This window comes from Schistocerca nitens, chromosome 5 (assembly GCF_023898315.1).
Source record: "Schistocerca nitens isolate TAMUIC-IGC-003100 chromosome 5, iqSchNite1.1, whole genome shotgun sequence".
Lineage (NCBI taxonomy): Eukaryota > Metazoa > Arthropoda > Insecta > Orthoptera > Acrididae > Schistocerca > Schistocerca nitens.
In genome coordinates, this window is record NC_064618.1 from 307,098,934 (window position 1) to 307,126,118 (window position 27,185).

The following is a 27,185-nucleotide window of genomic DNA, read 5'->3' on the forward strand; positions in this document are numbered from 1 at the left end:
TTAAACCTTATATTTTCACCCGCGTTCGGGAAATAAATATTTTTTTTATAACTACACCGCTTGAATAACACAGAGTTTTTCTTTCTGTACTTTCGGCACGTATGCGCCACAAGTAGACGGTAAACCGCCTCGTTTATCGGAGAAAGCATGCCCGCAGTACCCTCAGCGAGTGGCCACTCTTGTACCGCTAACACTGAACGAGCACTCACGACCCATTCCACAAAAGATTAGTCACTCTACAAAATAATCCCTTGCGGATAGCATAGCGCTAGGTGCATTATCGAACTACAGAACAGAAAAATTCAGAAACCACGCAGTCTTGCACAGTTGCGGTCGAAAAGTGAAGAACGAAGAGAGGGTCCAATGATGTCATCAGTGTGGTGGGCGCTCAGAGATCAACTTAATCACACAGGGAATAATGGCTTTTGTAGCTCATAGTGACATCCTTATTTGCATCCAAAGCCTGGCACCCCCTTCTCAATCCCTACGACACGTGGCGCTGTAAGTGCGTGGTGGAGCAGACCACGTTTATCTGCACATACTCGCTAGTGCCCACCAAATGAAGACGATACGGGCACTGAACAGTGTCTGTCGATTGCTGCATTGTTCGGAATGGCCACGGTATAATTTTCGGTGGGTCTCGCTACGAGCTCACTTGCAGTTGTATTGACCGCTGCCATCTGTGTGAGCAATGCGCGACCTAATTTGGTGGCTTGACTCGTTATCATATCACAGGGCTCGGTCATGCGCTGTCACCTCAATGCCCATGTGTGTTTACAGAAGGTATGTAAGCCCCTTTTAGCCCGTAGAAAAGTTAGTGTCTAATATATAAATATGTGAAATAACTGGATAAATCCCATAGGATTAATGATATTCACGAAATCAGAGTATTATCGTTACAGCCAAATAAATGTTTATTGAATGGTATTCAGACATGGGTGAATGACGGCTTCATGTAAGTTGCGGATTCAAAGGAAAGAACAACTGAATAGTAACATCTGAGTATGAACGCAGTGCGAGCAGAGCATTGAATACAGTAACACGTGCAACAAACGTTCGCTGAACGGCACATTAATTCACAAAAATCAACGTCAGTCGCTCAAAGTTCGAAAGTAAACTTTCCCACTACCAGTTGCTACATAAACCACTGCAAAAACGAGCAAAATCCGTCAAACACGAGTGTAAAATAATATCAACTGCACCAAGTAACTATTATTCACGTCTGGCTCTAATACCATAAAGAAAGTCAATGTTGCTCGCAAAACATTAATAACTGAAAACACAACCAAGAAGTTGAAGGATGTAACTGACGTGGCTACTCGCCTACACAGTCTCCTCGACAGACTCGCCAATGAGCGCTGACCAGCAAGCCAGAAACCAATAACAAAAGACGAGCGACCACGCGCATTTCACCTTTAAATACCTTCTATGACGTCACACACTGAATTCATGCTACGCATTTAAATAATTACAGAATTCATATCTAAAGCTAACTGCATACACGTGTATGTGGTCATTTTGTGACCTTCCATTGACAAAACAACCAAATGTTAAACACGTTATCAACAAATTTCACAAAGTATGCCTACATCTGGTTTTACAGAGTGACTAGAAATTACGTAAAATTATAAATACACGTGGCCTGTTCGAAGAACGAATATCCTGCTCTTTAGTTAGAATGTCCTTTGTTTTCATTTTTTATTCATTACAATTCGCCATTTTATAAATCGCCATTTACACAACTAATCGATAAAAGCGTATCAAGTAGTAAATTGTGGTTACTCGTCCACTAGGAAGATGTTAGGAAACTCATGCTGAATTCATACTACGCGTATATGTAGAGGATTATAGTGTTGGAATTATTGCAAACCAACGTTTAAATGGACTCTCCTGTAATTCCTTATGCACATGCATGTTTTGAAGTAGCTTCTGCTGGTGTTTGCTGTCGTCATTAGATTTCGTTTCATACTTCATATGATCAGATCGCTCCACTGGTTCGGTTGTCATTAATTTTACAATTTATCACAATTAAAACAGTTCTAATCCAACGGCCTTGCCGCAGTGGTAATACCGGTTCCAGTCAGATCACAGAAGTGAAGCGCTGTCGAGCTGGGCTAGCATTTGGACGGGTGACCATCCAGTCTGCCGAGTGCTGTTGGCGAGCGGGGTGCTCTCAACCCTTGTGAGGCAAACTGAGGAGATACTTGATTGAGAAGTAGCGGCTCCGGTTTCGTAAACTGACATACGCCCGGGAGAGCGGTGTGCTGACCACATACCCCTCCATATCCGCATCCAGTGACGCCTGTGGTCTGAGGAGGACACGGCGGCCGGTCGGTACCGTTGGGCCTTCCGAGGCCTATTCGGACGGAGAGTAAAACAGTTCTAACTTCCTTAGTATTTATACGAGAACCATTCAAATAAATTTGCATTGTGCTCGTCGTGGAGTACGTAGTTTTTCTGTATAATGTTCTTAGAGGCTGTCACGTAGGTCTATGGAAATGTAATATTCGTCTTTCATTTTGTCCATCTGAAATGCCACTGTGTTGTCTCCATCCGTGAGCACCCCGTGCACGCTATAGCATTAACAAAAACACCACATTCGACACTCAGGCACCAGCCTGCCTGTATTCTGTGCCCGGTTGGCTAATAGCCGTTTGTCAGAGGACTCATCACTACCTACCGTTTTGTGAACTGAGCACTCGTAGTGTCACACCGCCTACTTTTCTTAAGAAATATGCTACAAGTTTGACTGATTTTCTACTTTATTAAGTACACTCCTGGAAATTGAAATAAGAACACCGTGAATTCATTGTCCCAGGAAGGGGAAACTTTATTGACACATTCCTGGGGTCAGATACATCACATGTTCACACTGACAGAACCACAGGCACATAGACACAGGCAACAGAGCATGCACAATGTCGGCACTAGTACAGTGTATATCCACCTTTCGCAGCAATGCAGGCTGCTATTCTCCCATGGAGACGATCGTAGAGATGCTGGATGTAGTCCTGTGGAACGGCTTGCCATGCCATTTCCACCTGGCGCCTCAGTTGGACCAGCGTTCGTGCTGGACGTGCAGACCTCGTGAGACGACGCTTCATCCAGTCCCAAACATGCTCAATGGGGGACAGATCCGGAGATCTTGCTGGCCAGGGTAGTTGACTTACACCTTCTAGAGCACGTTGGGTGGCACGGGATACATGCGGACGTGCATTGTCCTGTTGGAACAGCAAGTTCCCTTGCCGGTCTAGGAATGGTAGAACGATGGGTTCGATGACGGTTTGGATGTACCGTGCACTATTCAGTGTCCCCTCGACGATCACCAGTGGTGTACGGCCAGTGTAGGAGATCGCTCCCCACACCATGATGCCGGGTGTTGGCCCTGTGTGCCTCGGTCGTATGCAGTCCTGATTGTGGCGCTCACCTGCACGGCGCCAAACACGCATACGACCATCATTGGCACCAAGGCAGAAGCGACTCTCATCGCTGAAGACGACACGTCTCCATTCGTCCCTCCATTCACGCCTGTCGCGACACCACTGGAGGCGGGCTGCACGATGTTGGGGCGTGAGCGGAAGACGGCCTAACGGTGTGCGGGACCGTAGCCCAGCTTCATGGAGACGGTTGCGAATGGTCCTCGCCGATACCCCAGGAGCAACAGTGTCCCTAATTTGCTGGCAAGTGGCGGTGCGGTCCCCTACGGCACTGCGTAGGATCCTACGGTCTTGGCGTGCATCCGTGCGTCGCTGCGGTCCGGTCCCAGGTCGACGGGCACGTGCACCTTCCGCCGACCACTGGCGACAACATCGATGTACTGTGGAGACCTCATGCCCCACGTGTTGAGCAATTCGGCGGTACGTCCACCCGGCCTCCCGCATGCCCACTATACGCCCTCGCTCAAAGTCCGTCAACTGCACATACGGTTCACGTCCACGCTGTCGCGGCATGCTACCAGTGTTAAAGACTGCGATGGAGCTCCGTATGCCACGGCAAACTGGCTGACACTGACGGCGGCGGTGCACAAATGCTGCGCAGCTAGCGCCATTCGACGGCCAACACCGCGGTTCCTGGTGTGTCCGCTGTGCCGTGCGTGTGATCATTGCTTGTACAGCCCTCTCGCAGTGTCCGGAGCAAGTATGGTGGGTCTGACACACCGGTGTCAATGTGTTCTTTTTTCCATTTCCAGGAGTGTATTATTATGGACTTACAAGTATAATAAAGTGTCTGTTTTTGGTGTGGTTGCTTACGTTAAGGTTGCCATCGGGCGAACAGAAACATGCACCTCGCCATGAATGCAGGCTGGTGAGGGTAGCATTATGCTACGCGGTTAACTTTGTACAAGAGGCGTTAATTAAGTAATGCATCACATTTTTTCTGCAAGCAGGTTGGTGTTATTCAGGATTCCAATACACTGTATTATTCTCCATACTTTTGGGTGAAAACCCCTATTTTTCAAGGTAATCTCCGTTCAGTGCGACACTCTACCTTATTGGGAGGACCGGTATCACCGAAAGGTACCACTCTACTAGTCGAGGTTAACATGCTGCTGCATCAGTAACCTCCCCATCAACAACGTACTGCATCCTGCAGAGAGCTTCCTTCGTGGGCCCTGACAGATGGATTCGAACGGTGCAAAATCCGTGCTATAGGATGCATAAGAAAAACAATCCAGTGAAGTTTGGTGATCTCTCGGGTGCGCAACATTGTGTGAGAGCTTGTGTTGTCATGGATAAGGACAAATTCGCTTGCATTTTTTTAACAATGAACACGTTGAAGTCGTTTCTTCAGTTTCCTGAGGGTAGCCAGAGTTGATCGTTGCACTGTGAGGGAGGACGTCAAACAGAATAATCCCTTCAGGGTCCTAGAGGGCCGTCACCATTACTTTACCGGTTTAGGGTATGGCTTTGAACTTATTCTTGTGAGGGGAAGTGGTGTGGCGCCATTCCATGGATTGCCATTTTGTTTCTGGTTCGAAGAAATGAAAGCATGATTGATCGCCTGTGACGACGCCCGACAAAAATTGTCTCGATCGGCCTCGTAACGCGAAAGAAATTTCGCACACTTGGTCTTTCGCTGCTCTTTATGATGTTCTGTTAGGCGCCAATGAACCCCTTGCAGGCTCACACATTGGAGCACTCCAACTGGTGTACGAGTGTGTCAGCACTTCAAACAGAGACGTCCAGTTGAGAAGCGAGGTGTATGATTGCGAACCGTCGATCACCTCGAATGAGAGTGCCCACAGATTCAAATTTTGCAGGAGTCACAGCTGTATGCGGCCGGTGTTCACTACCAAGTCCCTGTAGAGTGTAGACAATCATGCTAGTCCTATGAATATCTACGATGCTCTGGTTTTCCGCCAAAAGAAACTCAATGATAGCTCTGTCCTTGGAACGCACCTTCGTCACAGACACCATTTTGAAGGCTACGTATAGCGCCGCTACCTATCGGAACTTCATGGAACTATAGCGGCTAAAGCGTGAATATTCGACGATTTTCCGCAACTAATTCTGCTCTTGATGGTGTTGAGACAGCAACCAGCCACAGACCTATTTTCAGTTCTTTTATTCAAAAGGTACCGTTATCGGTTTCGAATCATTACGATTCATCTCCAGACTATTTTCATGCTTTCATTAAAACATGCGGTGCGTTTTTTTACAGATTAATTGTCTTGAAATGTAGGTTTGGAGTGTTTTTTTTTTTTTTTTTGTCACAGTGTTCGTCCAGTAAGTGAATACAGTCCCACTGCATTCTTATCGTTGCACACTCAAATTTTTCTCACTGAACACTAGATTTATCACAGAATAGATTTCTAACATGCACCACATGTTTTGATACAAAGTGCTTACAAACATAAGAGTGTCAAAGATGTTTGTAAGCACTCTGTATGTATCAAAACATTGGTGCGTGTTAGAAATCTATTTTGTGATAAATCTAAAGTGTTCAGTGAGAAAAATTTACGTGTGCAACGATAAGAATGCAGTGGGAATGTATTCACATATGTTGAACGAAAGCTTTGAAACAAACACTCCAAACCGATATTTCACGACAGTTAATCTGTAAAAAAAAACGCATCATATGTTTTAATGAAAGCATGAAAACCGTCTGAAGAGGAATCGTAATGATACGAAACCGGTAACGGCACCTTTTTGAATAAAGGAACTGAAAATAAATGTTTGGCTGGTTGCTGTCTCAACACCATCAACATTTGTCTTCAAATAACAGAGACGGTCTCCAACCATGTCATCATATGACAAAACTGCAATAATTCTGCTCTTTTTTCGACCGAAATTGCCTGAGAAAAAATGTGCTACATTACTTACTTAACGCCGCTCGTAATACGAAACACATGCCCCTCCCCTCCCTCCCCCCCCCCCCACACACACACAATTATCGCTTATTACAAATAATGTTTTACTTGTATTTTATGCGTACTCTGTTCATATTTATGTTGATTTGTGATTTTATACGGAATATGGGCTCTCCTATACGAGTATTGTCAACTATAAAATATTACATATCTTTCTTACTCTGGTAACGATGGTTAGAATTGTAATTACAGAAGAGGAAAAGCTGGATGGTCTTCCCCTTATGTTAGCAAGACAAAAGCGCACCAAAGGGAAAAGTGGAGGGCGCGGGGAAGAGTGGCACAAGTGGGAACGAAGCAGTGAGGCGTTAGCCATCGGAACGTACACATCTTGAAGGGGATCACAGAAGAAAGTATCTCCAGTTTCAAGTAATCAGAGGGTCGAATCGATGCTAGTTCTGCATTTAAAGAGTGGGCTGCTAATTCTCCATGGCAAATAGTGTTTGGAAGATCAATGTGTGATCCGTGTGAATTCTGAGGCTGTCTCTACGCAATACTCGCCGACGTAGAGCTTCGCACAATGGCCTCCAGGCAAAGTACTGCTTTCATAAGGATTGTGTACCGGTATTTATTGTGTTTTTTGTGAATGTATTGACAGAATTTCACTTGCATGTATGGTTCTCGGGCGAGACGTCGGATGTTATAGTGAAAACTCCACAATATTTCGTCAGCGCAACTGGCCGACATCTTCAGGTGCGACGAACACACTGCTAAGTGTGTTCGTCGCACCTGAAGATGTCGGCCAGTTGCGCTGACGAAATATTGTGCTGCCTTAGCAGTGTGTTCGTCGCACCTGAAGATGTCGGCCAGTTGCGCTGACGAAATATTGTGGAGTTTTCACTATACCATCCGACGTCTCGCCCGAGAACCATACAGGCAACATGTCCGTCGGGAAAGCCTCAAGCAACACAGAATTTCACTTGTTTATGCACAAGATTGTAATTGATCCAAGTCATGGTACCTATCGTAGGACCTGAATGCAAATCGTGAAATCTGCCTTAGTTTTATAGCCATAATGAAAAGCAGTAAAATTTATTCTAACATAGACTGTCAGAGATTAGAAAAATTAGTCGGTTTTCATGAGAAACAAGTTATGGGTTTAGCGAAGTAAGAGAAAAAGGTTTGAAGTGAGCCATTGCGTAATATTTAAGTAAAATACCTTCATTAAAAGCTATCATTAATTTGAAAATAACATGCATCTAACAGCACTATTGAGCAAAATTAAGGTAAATGTTTGAATCTTGTTAATATTCCATTTTTTTATGTCTGACAAGAGCATATTCATCCATGTGTACTTGTGGTAATAGATTACCTACGATAAAGTAGGTCTGCAGGTTAACTTGCATAATCATACAGGTTATTTTTTGTAATCGTTAGTGAGAAGTGATTTTCTTGTAATAAGTATCCTACCGTAAGGAACAAAATTAATATTGTAGCGAAGAGTTGATTCCATAAAATAGTTATCTATTAGTGAAAAATTAATTATCTTGTTGAAATAACATAGTTCCCTATCAGTGTAAAAATTAATTATCTTATTGAATTTTCAGTTTAAATATTGCAGTTGCCTTGTTTACTAACGTATATGTATGGTTTGGACTGGCGACTGCTCTATTACCCTGTAACAAATAGTTACCACTGTTTTGTCTGACCTGACCAAAAAAAGAAAAAAATCAAAATCTGCACATTTGTGGTATGTTTGAAAGATGAGTAAATAACTTCCAGCCCGATTTCCTAAATAAATGATTGGTAACTCGATCACGATCAAAATTAAGTAAAATAGTAGCACGAAGAGTGAGAGTATTGTGCCTTGTTAGGAGGAAATAATAATTATGCTGAATGGAAAAATATTAGAACAGGTGCAAAATTTTAAGTATCTTGGAAGCAGGATAGTCACCGACTGGAAGTGCAGCACAGAAATTAGAACAAGGAGAGCAAAGCCAAAACAGGCATTTTATAAGAAAAGGAGAATTTTCTGCGGCAGGCTGGACAGAGAACTGAGGAAAAGACTCATAAAATGTTTTGTATGGAGTGTTCTTCTGCCTGGCGCTGAAACATGGACTTTGAGGAAGAAAGAGAAAGGCTGGAGGCTTTTGAGATTTGGACATGGCGGAGGATGGAAAGAATAAGTTCGATGAACAGAGTAAAAAAATGAAGAGTTACTGAGAAGAGTGGGAGAGAAAAGACAGTTACTAGATGTAATAAAAAGAAGAAAAAGAAATTGGATTTGGCATATATTAAGAAAGCATGACAGACTGATAAAAACAGTTCTAGAAGATTATGTAGAAGGGAAAAGGAAGCGAAGAAGGAAGAGATTTCAGATACTGGGTGAAGTGATGGACGGTACAACATACAGCAGCCTTAAGAAGGAAGCAATGGATCGCAGAAAATGGAGAGGCAAAGGACCTGCTAATATAGCAGAAAACTGATGATGATGCTAAAATATTAATCTGTTTTCTGTGATCCTCGACAAAATATTTTACAATTTTTGCTTTTTCTCTGGGCTACCTTCTAATAAAGATTTGAATTTGACTCCTTTCCTAACCCATTGTTTATAGCGCCTCTGCGTTTCTTATTTGACTTGTTCGTTTGATTTTTCAACATCCTTCCTTAACTCTGTATTTAAAATGTTGTCTGTATTTTCCCACAGACCACGTTTCTCTTTGATATAATGATGTGCTCCAGACGTATAAATTTAGAAATTCCGACCGAATTCTTTGTCGACGTTTGGTATCGGTTGCGCTCTCGAAGCAAGCCGCCGACTCCTGCTGCAATCTGCTCCTAACATTTGTCTTACTTCTGTAATCAAGCTTCCTAGATTCCATAATTCTAGCACTTTTTCTACGGCGTCTGTTCAGATTTTTGTCCCTACCAAAAGCACTATTATCCTTTCTGCAACTCTTAATCATATTCGCATATACAAGCATAATTATGTACTCATAACATCAAGCTAGTTAAAAGTTAACGCGTAAGTGTTTAACCTCCCTCGAGCTGCACCACGAAGTGTGGACTTCTGCCACCGGCCTACAACCTTTTTCTGCCGTAACTGCTGGCCAGGGTAAGAGAGAGAGAGAGAGAGAGAGAGAGAGAGAGAGAGAGAGAATCAGGGCCGTGTTCTGGGCGTCAGCGAGGTTACGCCGACGCGCGCAGATAACGCCGGGCCATTAGTCGAGCCGCACGCCGCTGATAGTGCAGTACAGTGAAGTACGTAGGCCTACCTGAGCAAAAGCCCTCCCGGCGAAGATTACGGCAAGCCAGCTCAGTCAGCGCGGACAGACGCGATTCCGTGTGTGCCGCAGCTGGAGCACTTCGCTGTACAAACCGGTAAGCGCAGCGCGCCACGCGGCTTAAGATTTTAATTGTGACTCGCTCCTGACATTGGTATACTTTGCCAGTACCGTCTGTACTTCATTAGCCACATGTATGTCTTGTAAGTATCCTGTAACTTTACAAATGTTGCTAGGTATCATTTCAACGTCAGAGCCGCAACTGTTCATTCATTTTCTGTTTTGTTTAATACTCATTAAATCATGCTTTGGGACTCATCACCAATAAGAGTATTTTCAAAGACTTATACGCGATAAAAAGGACTCCGTGAATCTTAAACTGTATTTTAAGTTTTCGTTAGTCGCTCTCATACTTGCATATTATGGGGAACATCTTTACGCATTTGCTTACAAATATTTGTAACAAAACGCATATGTTAGTTTCAGAATTACCTCCTAACTGAAATGTTATCTTGTTGTAGGTGTCTGGGATTCGACTAAAAATCATTGTAAGCCTCCTACCATTAACCTCTGCTTTGATACTATTTATGGAAGTTGACAGTCTGTACTGTGTGGTTATAATTAAAGTACAGCTGCTCATGGAGATCCAACGTGAGCTGTAATTATCGTGTGGCAGTGAAACTTGTTAAATATGCTAATGCGGTAATGCTGAACAGACTTACACTGGAAAAAAAATGGTTCCAATTTTGGCCACTACATGGAAATTGATGCTGTACAGCACGTCGCGCCGGCCAGGGTGGCCGAGCGGTTCTAGGCGCTACAGTCTGGAACCGCGCGACCGCTACGGTCGCAGTTTCGAATCCTGCCTCGGGCATGGATGTGTGTGATGTCCTTAGGTTAGTCACGTTTAAGTAGTCTAAGTTCTAGGGGACTGATGACCTCAGAAGCTAAGTCCCATAGTGCTCAGAGCCATTTTTGAACATCACGTCGCGACGTTTCTGGCCCTCACATCGAAGAAACTGTGTAAACAGCAGTTAATAATAAAATCAACGTTATGCCTTTCTCGCTTATTTGACCTTTTCTGTCCAAGTCCCGTTTCTAATCCATTACATATGGAAGCAATTCTGTATGTCTTTCTTGTATTCACTGCGCCAGATTTGCACCTGGTGTCCAAAATTGGAACTATTTTTTTCCAGCTTGAATCGGTTCTGTATTAACGCATCACAATGTCTACCAAGCTTAGATTTCGTACAGCCCACACTGGACCCCTGTGAGTAGCTGCACTTTAATTGTAACCAACCAGTTTACTTAACTTTAAAGACATGGAAATGCTGTGTTACACAAGCGAAAATGCTGAACTGTCAAGACATTACATATGTCAGTCAACAACATTCTAATGATGAAGCACCGCGAATGCTCGGTGATAAACAGGGAAAAAAATGGTGGCGTGATAAGAAGAAATATCATTCAGTAATATTTTACTCGATACTACGGTATTTTACTGAGAGCTGCGTTACGATAAAAGAATCGTATGGGTCTCTTGTCGTTTGCCCCCCACTCTAAACAGCTTTTGAATCACTACATCATGGAACTGTCGTCTCGACAAAATAATGTTCCCATGAGTGTCATATATCTGCTCTATATCAGAAATTATAAGTAGAGAGAGTACGGTCTAAAGCTAATAACATGTCTCACCTTGTACCTAAGGAAAATTTTCGTTGTGTTTGGAGCAAGATATATATGGAACTGGGTCACAGCACCACTTCTTGCTTCGCTTTTTAACAGTGCTTGTTCACGAGTCTGCAATTAGTAATAACGGGATTTATGTATTCATACCCCCGTATCTAATTAAATTTATGTCATGTTTGATGACAAAGAACTTTTTCTAGCTGCAGCATTGTCAATAAGGTGTAGGCCTACGACTTTTCTTTCTACGAGTTTTACCTTCCTATTCCTCTGACAACTCAGTTTTATTAACCGTTAAAAAGTAGTTAATAGCAAATGACCGTATTTTATGCAAGTAAACGTTTATTTTCTTCTTTCACATATTCCAGAGTTCATTTATTGCTCTTTTTGCAGTGTTCACAATTATTTTCTCGAGTGCAGTGTCAAAGCACGTCGTGGAATCCAATAGAGCAAGTGAAAGAATTGTAGAAGTACATACGCGGGAGGAAAGGATGTGTGTAGCGTTCATTTGCACAAATAACATTTGCATGTTTCTGACATTATGAGAACAACACAGCTCTACAAAATACTAGCAGTATGGAAAATCTGTTAAATACAAGCATCAGCCTCTGGTAGGTAAAACTGAAGTACATTGTGCTGTGAAACTCTAAAAACTGCTGAACAGTTCGAAATGAAGGTATTCTGATACTTAGAAAGAATAAGTTCCAGATAGATCGGACCGAGGAGTTGTACCTACAGAGCTCAAAAAATATATCTTGACCTGAGACGAGGATTGCAAACTACAGTCATGGAATGCAGCATTGTTCGGAAGAGAAATAAGAATAACAGGGAAACTGTATGCAATTAAAATATAGTGCTGCGAAACGCTGTAAGAGGATGAATGGAGAGGTGAAGTGCATAGTGGAGGGACATTATAGTACGTGAACTGGTATGAATGGAGCAATGAAGGGTTTAAACATTAGGAAAAGACAAATTTGTTACAAGAATTGTAAGCTCCAATGAGTATAACATGCCGTAGGTCTGTAGAGATACATTGAATATAACACAAAAGAATTGAAATGAAAACTATTCACTGGAAACAACAGAAATGCAATAAAATCAGATTTTCGGGAAGAGTTAAGAGACAAACCGTAAACCAGCCTTAACAGGGATGTGGACTGACGAGGAAATAGTCCCAGTTCTTAAATAAATCAGGGCTGCTACAGCACTTCTAAGCCATGACGGACAGACAGGGGTTCGAACTAGACTCGTTTCGCATCTAGCTCAATTCATTTACTGGTATTGTAGACTTTCTGGTGTATAATGGTGGATGTTCCGTGAGTTTGCATACGCAACGAGCTGAACCAGACCGAAGCCGAAAAACTGAGGTGGTTAGTCTCTTGACCCCAGCTCCATACAGAAAAAGCCGCAATGTTGATCGCGCGAAGGTTGGTCTGGAAGCGTTATCTAATGCTCAACAAAAGATTTCTAAGGACTTAGGTATACCTCCTATTACACAAAGTTCTGACGCCACTATTTTTATTTCCAGGGTACACACAGCTGATCGACGATACTGTGTGGCTGAATTTTCCCGGAGGCTGTATTTCACTTGAACAATTTTCCCTGACATTTGTATTCGCTTCAGGTAGTTTTCTTCGGTGTTGAGATCAGATCTTCATGAAACACGTTCCGGATCATCGGTCACAATTTTTTGAAAAAAAAGTACTTTCCTCTAAAAGTGTACTTTCGTAACATATCTCCCCTGGGGTATCATAAATGTTGGTCCTTTTTTATTGAAGTGCGCTTCGTCACCTATTATATTTAACCTAATTACTTCCGACAGAAGCAAATTAGGAAGTGGTGAGAAGAAAACTTGGGTTTTCGAAGAAAAGTACACACACAATGCGGACGCTGATGGCATTACCATTGCGCCAGAAATTAACAAAATGACTCAGTGCAATGACCGAGCTACGTAATAAACTAACTGCTAAATAATAAAAAAAAGTAAGCTACCGAAAGGTCTATATGACTTAATTACCAAGTTTGGAATATATCAAGAATTGCTTGATCCTTGCATGAAAACCAGTTTTGTGCATAAAATGGTGTATATGTGTGTGTATTCCATATCGCCTGCTAAACCACTGGTCCGATTTCAACCAGACGTGGTACACATATCCCTCTCGTAAGTCAACAACCGCTGTGGGGTAAGAACCATTTTTCTTCAGACTTGACACAGGGCAGGGCAATTTTTCCTAGGCTTCGGCAGGCTTACAGAGATAGTATTTTGTCAAGGGGTCAGTCAATAAAAAATGAATCTCGCAGTGGAGGATCTGCTGTTTGAAGTAGTAGTGTAGGAGATAACATGACGTCATAAAAAATTAGACGCCTAAAAAACGGCCTCACCATGCATGCCGCTTAGATTTGTTACTTCTATGCTACTAACTCAGTTTGGAAAAAACTTTTCAGAAAGTATCCACATATGTCGCAAAATGCACCTACAAAATTATATCATGATACCATCCAACTGCAGGAGATATGTCGTCATAAACACTAAGATGAGAGAAAGATGCTGCATCGTGCATGAAGTTTTAATACATCTATTCTCACCACTAAGACACTCCTGCAGTCGAGCCAGCTTAAGGAAATTCCTGACATCTGCCAGAGCTTTTGACAGCTTTCAACTGCGAAGCGCAAACGGCTGTTGGGGAAAGCAATAGCCGTCTATAGAACTAAGAAGAGGTGTCCCCATAGAGACGTTTACAAAATCGCATTGTAGACAAGCGAAGCAGCTGCGCTCAGCGTAATGTGGGGTAAAACAGACTTGCTGATGTGGAACTTAAATATGGAACGAAGGAAGAAATGTCTAAGATGACGAGCTTGAAGTACAGCGCTATAATGAAATGGATCATTAACAGTGTTGTTGTTGTGGTCTTCAATCTGAAGGCTGTTTTGATGCAGCCCTCTACGTTAGTCTTTCCTGTGCAGTCTGCTTCATGTCCGCATAAATACTGAAACCTACGTCCATTTGAATCTGCTTACTGTGTTGGAACTTTGGTCTGTCTCTCTTTAAAATTTTAACCCCCAACATTTCCATCACCAAACTTAAGATTTCATGATGCCTGAGGATGTGTCCAATCAGTTCATCGCTTCTTTAATTCACGTTTTGCCACAAATTTCTTTTCTCCAATTCAGTTACGTACCTCATTATGTGATCTACCCGTCTAATCTGTAGCATTCTTCTACATCTATATAGACTTCGTTACTCTGCAGTTCACACTTTAGTGCATGGCAGAGGGTTCATCGAACCATTTTCATACTGCTTCTCTACCATTCCACTCTCGAATGGCACGTGGGAAAAAGGAACATCTAAATCTTTCCGTTCGAGTTCTGATTTCTCTTATTTTTTATGATGATCATTTCTCCCTACGTAGGTGGGTGTCAACATAATATTTTCGCATTCGGAAGAGAAAGTTGGTGATTGAAATTTCGTAAATAGATCTCACCGCAAAGAAAACCGCCTTTGTTTCAGTGACTGCCACCCCAGCTCGCGTTTCATATCAGTGACACTCTCACCCTTGTTGCGCGATAACACGAAACTGGCAGCCCTTCTTTGCACTTTTTCGATGTCCACCGTCAATCCTACCTCGTAAGGATCCCACACCGCGCAGCACTATTCCAGCAGAGGACGAACAAGTGTAATGTAGGCTGTCTCTCTTGTGGGTTTGTCGCATCTTCTAAGTGTTCTGCCAACAAAGCGCAGTCTTTGTTTCGCCTTCCCCACAATATTATCTATGTGGTCTTTCCAATTTAAGTTGCTCGTAATTGTAATTCCTAGGTATTTAGTCGAATTGACAGCCCTTAGATTTGTGCGATTTATCGTATACCCAAAATTTATCGGATTTCTTTTAGTACCTGTGGTGTCACCGCCAGACACCACACTTGCTAGGTGGTAGCTTAAATCGGCCGCGGTCCATTAGTACATGTCGGACCCGCGTGTCGCCACTGTCAGGATCGCAGACCGAGCGCCACCACAAGGCAGGTCTCGAGAGACGTACGAGCACTCGCCCCAGTTGTACGACGACGTTGCTAGCGACTACACTGACGAAGCCTTTCTCTCATTTGCCGAGAGACAGTTAGAATAGCCTTCAGCTAAGTTAATGGCTACGACCTAGCAAGGCGCCATTTGTACCATTGCATGTATCTCAAGATAGTCTCACTTGTATCATCAAGAATGCTGTATACCAAAGGACGATATAAAAGTTAAGTGTTCTAGTAGCTACGTTCTTTTCTTTATCACATTCATTACGAATCCTGTTCCAGACTTCGCGCCAGTCGGCGTGTGTGTACGTGTGCCCTTTCGGCCACCCGTCACTGTGGACTGGCTGCCTTGTCAGTCCACTACAGTACCCATGTGGATGACCTCGCATTTTTTTTGTTTAGTGCTAATTGCCATTTTTCGGACCATACAGAAATCCTCTCTAGATCATTTTGTAATTGGAATTGATCATCTGATGATTTTACTATACGGTAAATTACAGCATCATCTGCTAACAATCTAAGGGGGCTGCTCAGATTATCACCTAGATCATTTATGTAAATCAAGAACAGCAGAGGACCTATGACACTACCTTGCGGAACGCCGGATATCACTTCTGTTTCACTCCATGATTTACCGTCTATCACTATGAACTGTACCTCTCTGAGAGGAAATCACGAATCCAGTCACACTACTGAGACGATACTCCATATGCACTCAATTTGATTAATAATCGCTTGTGAGGAACGGTATCAAAAGCCTTCTGGAAATCTAGGAATATGGAATCGATCTGAGATCCCTTGTCGACAGCACTCATTACTTCATGGGAATAAAGAGCTAGTTGTGTTGTACAAGAACGATATTTTCTGAATCCGTGTTGGTTATGTATCAATAAGTCATTTTCTTCAAGGTGATTCATAATGTTAGAGTATAGTATATGCTCCAAATCTGTAGCACCGCATTTCGAAAGTTTCTATTTTCCTCCTGTCGGAATTGCTTACAGTCCATGTTTCGCTTCCGAAAAAACTCCAGTCCAGACAAATACCACCAGAAAAGACTCCCTAGCACTTAAATTTGTATTATATGTTAACAAACTTCTTTTTTTCAGAAATGCTTTTCTTGCCATTAGCATTCGGTTTCATCAGTTATTTTGCTTCCCCAATAGCAAAACCCATCTATTTTAGTATCTCCTAATCTAATACCCTCAACATCACCTGATTTAATTCGACTACATTTCACTATCCTTGTTTTACTTTATTGACGTTCATCTTAAACCTATTTTCAAGACACTATCAATTTCGTTCAGCTATTTCTCAGAGTCCTTTGCCACCTCTGACATAATTAGAATGTAATCAGCAAACTTAAAACTTTTTATTGCTTCTCTCAGAATTATAATTCCCTTTCCAAATTTCTCCTGGGGTTCATTTACAGTTTACTCAGATTACAATTAAACAACCTCGGCGATAGGCTGCAAACCAGCCTCACTTCCATCTCAACTACTGCTTCCCTTCGCCTTACCTCGCACCTTCCTACATTTTCCGGAACTCAAACTGATCTACCCTCATGGCAGCCTCTAGCAGTTTTTCGACTCTGATGTAAATTATTCGTGCCATTATTTTTCAACCATGACTGATTAATATTCACACCTGGCAGCGCCTGCTTTTTTTTGGAATTGGAATTATTAAATTCTTTTTTAGGGCTGCGCGTATTTCGCATCTTAGACCACGGCTAGAGTAATTTTGTCATGGCATGATCTCCCAAGTATCTCAATAATTCTGAGAGGCCGTCGTCTACCGCAGCAGTGTTGTTTCCACTGAAGTCTTTCAGTGCTCGTCAAATTCTTGTCGTAGTATCGTATCTCCTATCTCCTCTCCGTTTACTACTTCTTTCCCTTCTGCAGTACTGTATTCGAGTTCATTTCCTGGTTTAGCCCTTGCACAAATTCCTTCCACCTTTCAACTTTCCATTCATTTCTTAGTGCTGGCTTGCCATCTAAGTTCTTGATATACAGCTGCTTCCCTTTTCACCAAAGATCTGTTTGATTTTGTTGTAAGCCGCATCTCTTTCCCTTAGTTATGCCTTCTTCTATATCCTTGTCTTTGCTCTCTACCCACACTTATGTAGTCATTTGAATTGTCTGCCAGTCTCATTTTTTATATGTCTCTCTTCCCTTATGCCTGCTTCAATTCCTGTATTAGCCGGCCGCTGTGGACGAGCGGTTCTAGGCGCTTCAGTCCGGAACCGCGCTGCTGCTACGGTCGCAGGTTCGAATCCTGCCTCGGGCATGGACGTGTGTGATGTCCTTCGGTTAGTCAGGTTTAAGTAGTTCAAAGTCTAGGGGACTGATGACCTCAGATGTTAAGTCCCATAGTGCTTAGTCATTTGAACCATTTGAATTGCTGTATTTTTATGCGTGTCTGCTAACTAGATTCTATACCTTGTGTGTTATCAAAGTCTTTCTACTGGACCTTGTCTTTTCCTTATTTGATCCATCTCTCAAAGCTACCCATTCATCTTCTATTTTACTCCTATCTCCTGTTCCGGGCATTCGTTACCTAATACGCCCTCTCAAAGTCTCAACTACATCTGATTCTTTCAATTTATCCAGGTCCCATCTTCTCAATTTCCTACCTTTCTGCTATTACTTCAGGTTTAATCTGCAGCCCATAACCAGTAAATTATGATCAGTATTGTCATTTGCCGCTGGGAATGTTTGCAGTTCAGAATCTGGTTTCAAAATCTACCATTGTGTAATCTATCAAAATGGCTCTGAGCACTGTGGGACTCGACTTCTGAGGTCATCAGTTCCCCAAAACTTAGAACTACTTAAACGTAACTAACCTAAGGCCATCACACACACCCATGCCCGAGGCAGGATTCGAACCTGCGACCGTAGCGGTTGCGCGGTTCCAGACTGAAGCGCCTAGAACCGCTCGGCCACTCCGGCCGGCGACAGTTTTCACGAATCGTTTCATAAACTTTAGCGACAAGATCGTCAGTGACAATACTCGGACGTCCACTCTTCTCTTCATCATGAACGTTGGCTTCTCCATTTTGAAAGCGAATGCGCCATTTCCAGATGGAACATACACTCATTACGTTGTTTCTGTACACTTCGCACAGTTCACGATAAATATCTATAGGTTCTATCCAAATTCAAAAGTTACTCCAGGACTCGCCCATGTATGCAGTGTTCTTTCATGATTCTCAAGCCAAGTATCTGCAATGATTACGACTTCGCTTTTCATTCCTTTCCACCTACTGAATGTTGTTCTGCTATTTTTCCTTTTCTTACGTTTCCTAATATTTAACTCCTGTCCCCCATCGCAATTAAATTTTCGTCATTCTTAACTATCTGAATAATTTCTTTTTTCTCATGATAGATTCTTTAAATCTCCTCACTTTCATCAGAGCTAGTAGGCATATAAGCTTGTAGTACTGAGGTGGGAGTTGGCTTCGTGTCTGTGCTGATAGTTAGCAGGAACGTAGTCAAAATGAAGAAGCAGGAAGTTTTCAAAATGTGATCGTTTGAAATTTTTGTGTCCAGATTAAAAAAGATTTAAAAATGAAATGAAGCAGTGTTATATAGAAGACAAGAAATCTGAAGGTGAAGAAACACATTGGAGGGACATTTTAAAGGACTCTCACAGATTTCAGTGGCTGTGTGGTGTACAGACTGTTGCAAGCCATCCGATTTGACACCCCTTCGGCGGCTTGTGTGTGCAATTTGCTGCTTGCTTATTGGAGAAGCTTCTCATATGGCGGCAGTGCTTTCCAACACTGAGAAATCAGAGGTGGTCGGCGGAAATTGAACGTAGGACCTCCTCGTTAGCACCCACCAAGGTTGATCACTAGAACGCGGATGCGGCCGTAGCATCAATTGAACTGTTACCCACAAAATAAATATTTTAATTTTTGCCCGCTATGATCGCTTAAAATCGCGAAGGTTTATTCTGCAGACAGCCTGTCGGCACTGAAAATCGCATTTCGTGCAGCGTGCCTAACCATACAACAAGACTGGAGTGGACTCATAATAAAAACACTTCTCTGTAGAGTCCACGTCTACAGGGAAAGAGTTTTAGAAATCTAAGGAAGACGGTTGAAATTAGTGGTCCGTATAATAGCATTGACGTTTAGATGACTTGTCTAGCTACGTGCATAGTGGCCTGAAGATGGTGCCAACGCGTCACAGAAATTGGTAGACAAACAAAGTAATTAATAAAATTACGGCTGTCGGTATTTATTTTCAAGTCTTTGACCAGCCGCAGTCTCACTCCGTTCATACAAGATAGAACTACAGAAAAAGACAAATGTCGAGGAATAAGTGTAAATCTGGTGTCTTCATCATCGTTCAGCTTGTCTGACGTGCGACAGCCCAATGACTTAACTCTTAGCAATTGCTTAGAACTTTGTTAATAATTCTCACAGTCTGTGTGCTGCCTTGTGCCTAGTACGTCTTAAGACATGCTGCGTAGCGTGTTATCGCTAGCTATTGAATGCTAAGTACTTCTGCCTACTCGACCGAGTCAATACGTTCTATATCAGCTCAATAGTCAGCTCTGCGATTTTCTCTACTAACTTTCGTATTGTGTTATACAATCTGGGGACTAAACACGGATGCACACTTTGAACTACGTTTCTGCCAAGCCGTCAGCTGATATAAGATTTGTAGTTTATTCTCCGGATGTAAATGATCCAATTGTGAATACTTTCCGTCGCCAGAGAATACAGATCTTAATGCAGCATGGTGTTTCATACTTCTACGGAGGTATCTGCTACTTATAGATTTTTCCGTGATTGTGAAATCATCCGTCTATTGGCGGTTAACTTCTGATTTTTTCTTTCTGTTTTAAAGGTGGTGATCTGCTCTAGGAATTACTTTGTTCGGCAGTGTAATGATAGTTTATCATTTTCAGTAGTGCATATTTCCTTATTTTCTCCAGTTTATGCTTTCTTACTTATCTTCCTATAATCATTTACATTTATTCCAAGAGATCTTATTTTCGTGGACGACGGAGTATTTTCGTTTTCACAATTCCTGATATCTTGCTGTCTCGAAATTTGTCGCTTCAGACATCGTCTTTGTTCCCTAGCTCTTGTTTACAGGTGTTAAATAAAAAAGTTATTATCTAGTAGTTCTACGGACGGTTTGTTTACTTTCCTTTTTTCCTGCATTTTGTTTCATGAAATTTAGCATACTGCCATGGACCACAATACTACTATCGTCGCTGCAACTCGCTGTGCCTCGAGATATAGCAAACAGTTGAGGAGTAGGCTACAGGCAATTTAAAATAAAAGAGTGAATCTAGATTCGTGTACAGCCAACAGTAGGTATGGAGTTTCAGCCGTTGGGAATTTGCTCACGCATGTCACATTACTGCATGCAAATCTGTAATAGAGGAATACATTGAGGTCATGGGACAGCGATATGCGCATACACAGATGGTGGTAGTATCGCTTACACAAGGTTGAAAAGGGCAATTCAATGGCGAAGCTGCCACTTTTACTCAGATGATTCACGTGAAAAGGTTTCCGACGTGGTTATGGCCGCACGACGGGAATTAACACGCTTTGAACGCAGAGTGGTAGCTGGAGCTAGGTGCATGGGACGTTTCATTTGGCAGATCGTTGGGGAATTCAGTACTCCCCGATCTACGGTGTCAAGAGTGTGCCGGGAATACCAACTTTCCGGCATTACCTCTCACCATGAACAAGGCAGTGGCCGACAGCCTTCACTTAACGACCGAGAGCAGCAGCGTTTGTGTAGAGTTGTCATTGTTAACAGACATGCAACACTGCTTCAATCAGTTTGGCACGTACGACGAACGTATCCGTTAGGACAGTGCGGCTAAATTTGACATTAATGGGCAATTGCTTGAGACGACCGGCGCGAGTTCCTTTGCTGGCAGCACGACATTGCCTGCAGCGCCTCTCCTGGGCTCGTAACCGTATCGATTGGACCCTAGACGACGATCAGACGAGTCGAGATTTCAGTTGGTAAGAGCAGATTGTAGGGTCAGAATGTGGTGCACACTTCACGAAGCCATAGACCCAAGTTTCCGGCCGCTGTGGCCGAGTCTAGACGCTTCAGTCCGGAACCGCGCTGCTGCTACGGCCGCAGATTCGAATCCTGCCTCGGGCATGAATGTGTGTGACGGCCTTAGGTTAGTTAGGTTTAAGTAGTTGTAAGTCTAGGGAACTGATGACCTCAGAAATTAAGTCACATAGTGCTTAGAGCCATTTGAACCGTGGACCCAAGTTGTCAACAAGGCACCATACAGGCTGGAGGTGGCTCTGTAACGGTGTGGACATGTGCTTACATGTAATGGACTGCGTCCTGTGGTTACGTTCGGCTACTTGGAGACCTTCTGGAGCCACTCGTAGACTTCATGTTACCAAACTAAGATAAAATTTTTATGGATGACAATGCGTCATGTCACCGGCCACAATTGTTCGCGATTGCTTTGAAGAACATTCTGGACAACTCGAGCAAATGATTTGGCCACCCACATTTACATTTATGGGACATATTCGAGAGGTCAGTTCGTGCACAAAATCCTGCACCAGCAACACTTCCGCAATTATGGATGGCTAGGCAAACAGCATGGCTCAATATTTCTGCAGGGGACTTCCATCGACTTGTTGAGACCATGCAACGTCGAGACGCTGCACTACGGCGGACACGATATTAGGAGATATCCCATGACTTTTGTCACCTCAGTGTAGGTATCTGTAAAATGATTTCTTTCTTCATGTTCGATCTGTAGGTGTTTGGTGTAGCAAATATTCCTAGAAATGTCGCAAATTTACACATCCTTAGTTTCCCACATTTGAATATGTACTCTTAGTAATACCTTGAGTCTGCTGTCGCTACTGCTGAAAAATACCTTAGGCCAGAGGATCTCAAATTGTGTGATGTGAGAAGAGTTCAAATAATTCAAACCTGTAACTCGTGCGATAGAAACAGAAGTCACGCAAGGAACAAATGTTAGTACCCGCCACACATGTGATAGATAGGCTAAATTCCCGTCATTGATCCAAAGGCGCTGAAGTTTATAAATCCATTTGCAACAACAAACCTGTTTGAGGCAGACTGCTGTTAGATCATAACATTGATGAAGGTTAAACATTGTGTGGCGAGAAGGGGGTGGGGGGGTGGGGAGGGCAACGGTCTCCTTACAAATGATTCTGTGAAATACAAATTTATCTGTCACAGTCTTGGAGCCGAACATGGGCAGGCGTCTCCGATGCTTCTGAGAGCGGAGCACTGGTTGGTGTTGAAGGCATGGGTGAGGCACTTGTTCTACGTAGCGGTACTGTACTTTCTCCTATTTGGTAAGTTTCTCAGCGGTATCGCGCAGTAATGCAGCTGAGATACCGGCAGCGATCGATACAGGATGAGCATCGTGGCGAAATTTGCACCCATCGCCGATAACATTCCATTGGTATAGTGTGCTAGGGCTAGGGGTATACGATATACCTGCATATTTTAGAAAGTTTTAAGAGTGGAAGGGCATCGGTCAAATGATAAGCGGTTCTTGTGACAGACACAGATTGCAAAATTTAGTGTATAGGTTTTGGAAGGCGTGTGAACAATGGAAAAATTCATCCTTAATTAATCGCAGGGCCCTTACGTCCAGCAAGGATCGAATGCGTGCAGCTGCTGCATCTGGCGTCACGTACATTCTCCGACTTATCTGCTGAGGGCGAAAAACTCATTTCTGTATCCATGAGTGCCGATTCACTTTTCAACTGTTATCTGTCCACTAGAGAGTAACAACGTAATGCTTTAGTATTCACAATGCCATTTATTCACTGAGGGGAGAATCGTAGAAGTTTGTTAGCATCACAAACCATCTGTCTTATACTTACTTAAAACTAAAACATGGAGAAAGATTACAAAGCTGAAAACGAACAAAGCATAAGCGTTCAAATGTTGCGGAGTTACTCGCGGTTTTGGCTACGCTTATACAAAGGAGCAGAATTCTGGAGGGGAATTGTTGAGTATCGGAGGGTCATCCAAATGATTCCTATCTGTTCACGCTGCATGTATTGGAGATTAATCCGATAAATAAGCGATTAGCGGTTATCTTAAGTAGCACCCTTTTCTCAGGCGATCTTAATCAGACGAAGCAAGTGGAACACTGTCGATGAATTGCGTCATATCTGAAGCACGTGCCAGTAGCGCATGGCAGTTATCGCGAATTTCAGCTAAGTGCGCAGTTACAATTATGAAAGGACAATAGATACTTTGTCAGCTTTTGGTTGTTTTATTCGGCATTCGGTACTACTAGTTTATAACGTCATACGAAACTATACACACGTATACTGTGTATGTCACATACAAATCTGAATTTTTAGACACTGCTGATTTCCTATTTTATAGTTTGTTATTTCAGCTATTGTCAGAAGCACAAGTATCCCGTGTTCATGATCGAATGGTCGTTTCTGATTATATTTTATACATTCCACTCGATTATGTGTGCGAGATGTTAAAAGTTTCTATTATTATTGTTTTTAAAAATATGGTTCTGATTGGGTTGTGCTTTTCTTTTATTATCTTTGAATGCTTTTTTCATTGAAGTTAAATATTACGACTCGACTGCTGGTTAATAATTATTAAGCGTAAATATTTCATATAAAATAATCAAACGCTGGTGGAATGTACACGGTAGTGCGGTGTCCAGCGATTGTTTTCAGCTAAAGTCGCCGTAAAAATAATTAACTCTTTCTTTAAGCAACTAGTACAATTTAAAACATAATCCGAAGTTGCTGGCCGCGTTGGGCAGACCATGAGCTGAGAATGATACCCTTCCACATCATTTACAAATACTTGAAGGTAAAACATAGATGATGAGTAATCAGGGAATTTATAATTACAAAATTAATACGTTATAAAAGTTTCAGTTCTCACTGTACTGGCTGTATCTGTGTTTTTTCTGATTTTTTTCATTTGAAATAATAACAATTTGTTCGTCATAAAATGGCCTTCCTACGACGCTGAAATTACGTCTTCTCTCGACAGATGACAAAGAAAAACAGAGACAGTATAACAGCATTCGTCTACCATGAAACTAATGAAACAATGGAATGACATATCTATTATCTTATCAGACGTGGCGCGTAACATCGTAACTACTGATGAAACCGCCCTGCAGGTCTGGTGTGTTAAGAGTAGGCCCAGTCGTAAGAGACGACTAAAAGGAGTCACTCGTTTCAGCCTTTATGTGATGGTCCCCTGTAATGTTTGACCTCCATTTTTCAAAATTTTCCCCAAGAGCGAGTCAATTGGTGAAGGGCGACTTACATGGTGCATAGTGTCCATCATGCGCTGGAATCTCTCGCACCCTTCGTCGACGTGGATATGCACTTCCGCTCATTCTCCAGCTGGTGAGCGAGGTCATCCTCCAGGGTGCGTTTTCCTCCATCCTCTGTGCAGTATCGCTTTCTGCGCTGTCGACGATAATGGCCTTCTTAGCTACTTTGCTCTTGATATGCAGCACGGTAGCCAGACCGTTGTGGTGGGGCCGCCATGTACCCAGCTCATTGTAGCCCCCTGACCACACGGGCATCGCTCTGCTGATGCCTACGCCGTTAACTCCCCACAGATGCCAAGGAGTAGATGCCCATCACCCTGGGCAATGGCCATCCTGCCAGGTGACCTTTCTTACGGCTGGGTGGCGCTCGTGCAGAGGGCCCGTGGTCGGAGTGGGTGGCATCAGGGGGGATGACACGCCATGAAGCTTAGTAGGTCATCTCTTGCTGGTGGTCAAACACCAGCAGTCTCCAAGTGGTCATGGTCTAACTTCAATGCTAAGAAATACGACCCCAAATCGTCCCCCCCTCCCCCCGCCCCCCGGGCCACAGTATGGGAGGAACGCCAGGCAAAGCAAAGCTCATTTACCCTGGTACCTCGTATGTACAAGAGTTGATGGGGAGACTTTCTTGTCAATTAAATCTCAATTTTTTGTGGAGCATTTAGAGAACAAGTTTTGGGAGGTGGAGAGCTTGTCCAAAATACGGTCAAGATCAGTCTTCATCAAAACAGCATCCTCTGCCCAGTCATGGGCACTACTCGCTTGTGACAAGCTTGGGGATGTTTCTGTTTCCAGCACGCTCCATAAGAGCTTAAAAACCGTCCAGGGGATCATATTTCACAGGGACCTTCTTTTGCAGTCTGCTAATGAGCCGCGCGCCAATTTAGAGCGGCGAGGTGTCCATTTCGTCCGGTGCGATCAGCGGGGTCCGAGGGACAATCGGGTTGCCACCCGTGCCTTCATCTTGGCCTTTGAGGGTGACCAATTACCAGAGAAGGTCAAGGTGATGGTCTACCACTGTGACGTAAAGCCATATATCTCTCCCCCGACGCAGTGCTTTAAGTGTTGGAAGTTCGGCCATATGTCTTCCCACTGTACTTCCAGCGTCACCTGTCTGGATTGTGGATGTCCTTCACATCCCAATACTCCATGTGCCCCGCCTCCCATGTGTGTGTCAACTGTGGAGCGCACCATTCGCCTTCCTCGCCAGACTGCAGCATTCTCCAGAAATAAAGTAAAATAATGGAATACAAGACCCTGGACCGAATGGTCTACAGTGAGGCTAAAAGAAGATATGAGAGGCTACATCCTGTGCACATGACGACAACCTACGTCGCTGCTATGACAACGGTTCTACGATCTTCTGTTCCGCCGCGTACAGTTGGATCTCAGAACCATCACACTCCATCTGCCCCCTTGTGGTGCGGGCCACTTCCCTTCCTGTTGCTCCTGCACAACCTACTTCATCTACATGGATACTCTGCAAATCACATTTAAGTGCCTGGCAGAGGGTTCATCGAATCACCTTCACAATTCTCTATTATTCCAATCTCGTATAGCGCGAGGAAAGAATGAATACCTATATCTTTCAGTATGAGCTCTGATTTCCCTTATTTTATCGTGGTGATCGTTCCTCCCTATGTAGGTCGGTGTCAACAAAATATTTTCGCATTCGGAGGAGAAAGTTGGTGATTGAAATGTCGTGAGAAGATTCCGTCGCAACGAAAAACGCCTTTCTTTTAACGATTTCCAGCCCAAATCCTGTGTGTCACTCTCTCCCATATTTCGCGATAGTAAAAAACGTGCTGCCTTTCTTTGAACTTTTTCGATTTACTCCGTCAGTCCTATCTGGTAAGGATCCCACACCGCGCAACAGTATTCTAAAAGAGGACGGACAAGCGTAGTGTAGGCAGTCTCCTTAGTAGGTCTGTTACATTTTCTAAGTGTCCTGCCAATAAAACGCAGTGTTTGGTTAGCCTTCCCCACAACATTTTCTGTGTGTTCCTTCCAATTTAAGTTGTTTGTAATTGTAATTCCTAGGTATTTAGTTGAATTTACGGCCTTTAGATTAGACTGATTTATCGTGTAACCGAAGTTTGAGTTCCTCTTAGCACTCGTGTGGATGACCTCACACTTTTTATTATTCACGGTCAACTGCCACTTTTTGCACGATTCAGATATTTTTTCTAAATCGTTTTGCAGTTTGTTTTGATCTTCTGATGACTTTATTAGCCGATAAAAGACAGCCTCATCTACAAACAACCAGAGACGGCTGCTCAGATTGTCTCCCAAATCGTTTATATAGATAAGTAACAGCAAAGGGCCTATAACACTACCTTGGGGAACGCCAGAAATCACTTCTGTTTTACTCGATGACTTCCCGTCAATTTCTACGAACTGTGACCTCAGTGACACGAAGTCACATAACTGAGACGATATTCCATAAGCACGATAGCCGCTTATGTGGTAAAGTGTCAAAAGCCTTCTGGAAATCCAGAAATACGGAATAGATCTGAAATCCCATGTCAATAGCACTCAATACGTCATGCGAATAAAGAGCTAGTTGTGTTTCGCAA

The 27,185-nt window shown here is 43.0% G+C and overlaps 1 protein-coding gene across 4 annotated transcripts in view; it reads left to right on the forward strand.

The window, feature by feature from the left end:
• LOC126259224 (protein GDAP2 homolog) overlaps positions 1-27,185 on the forward strand; it is a 1,081,164-nt gene that overhangs the window by 580,325 nt on the left and 473,654 nt on the right. Inside the window, exon 1 of one of the 4 annotated variants that reach the window (XM_049955839.1) lies at positions 9,670-9,688. The exons of the other annotated variants lie outside the window; for them this stretch is intronic. The gene's annotated coding sequence lies outside the window, so the exon portion shown is untranslated. Of the gene's footprint in view, positions 1-9,669; positions 9,689-27,185 lie in introns of those variants that run through there. 4 annotated transcript variants of the gene reach the window in all.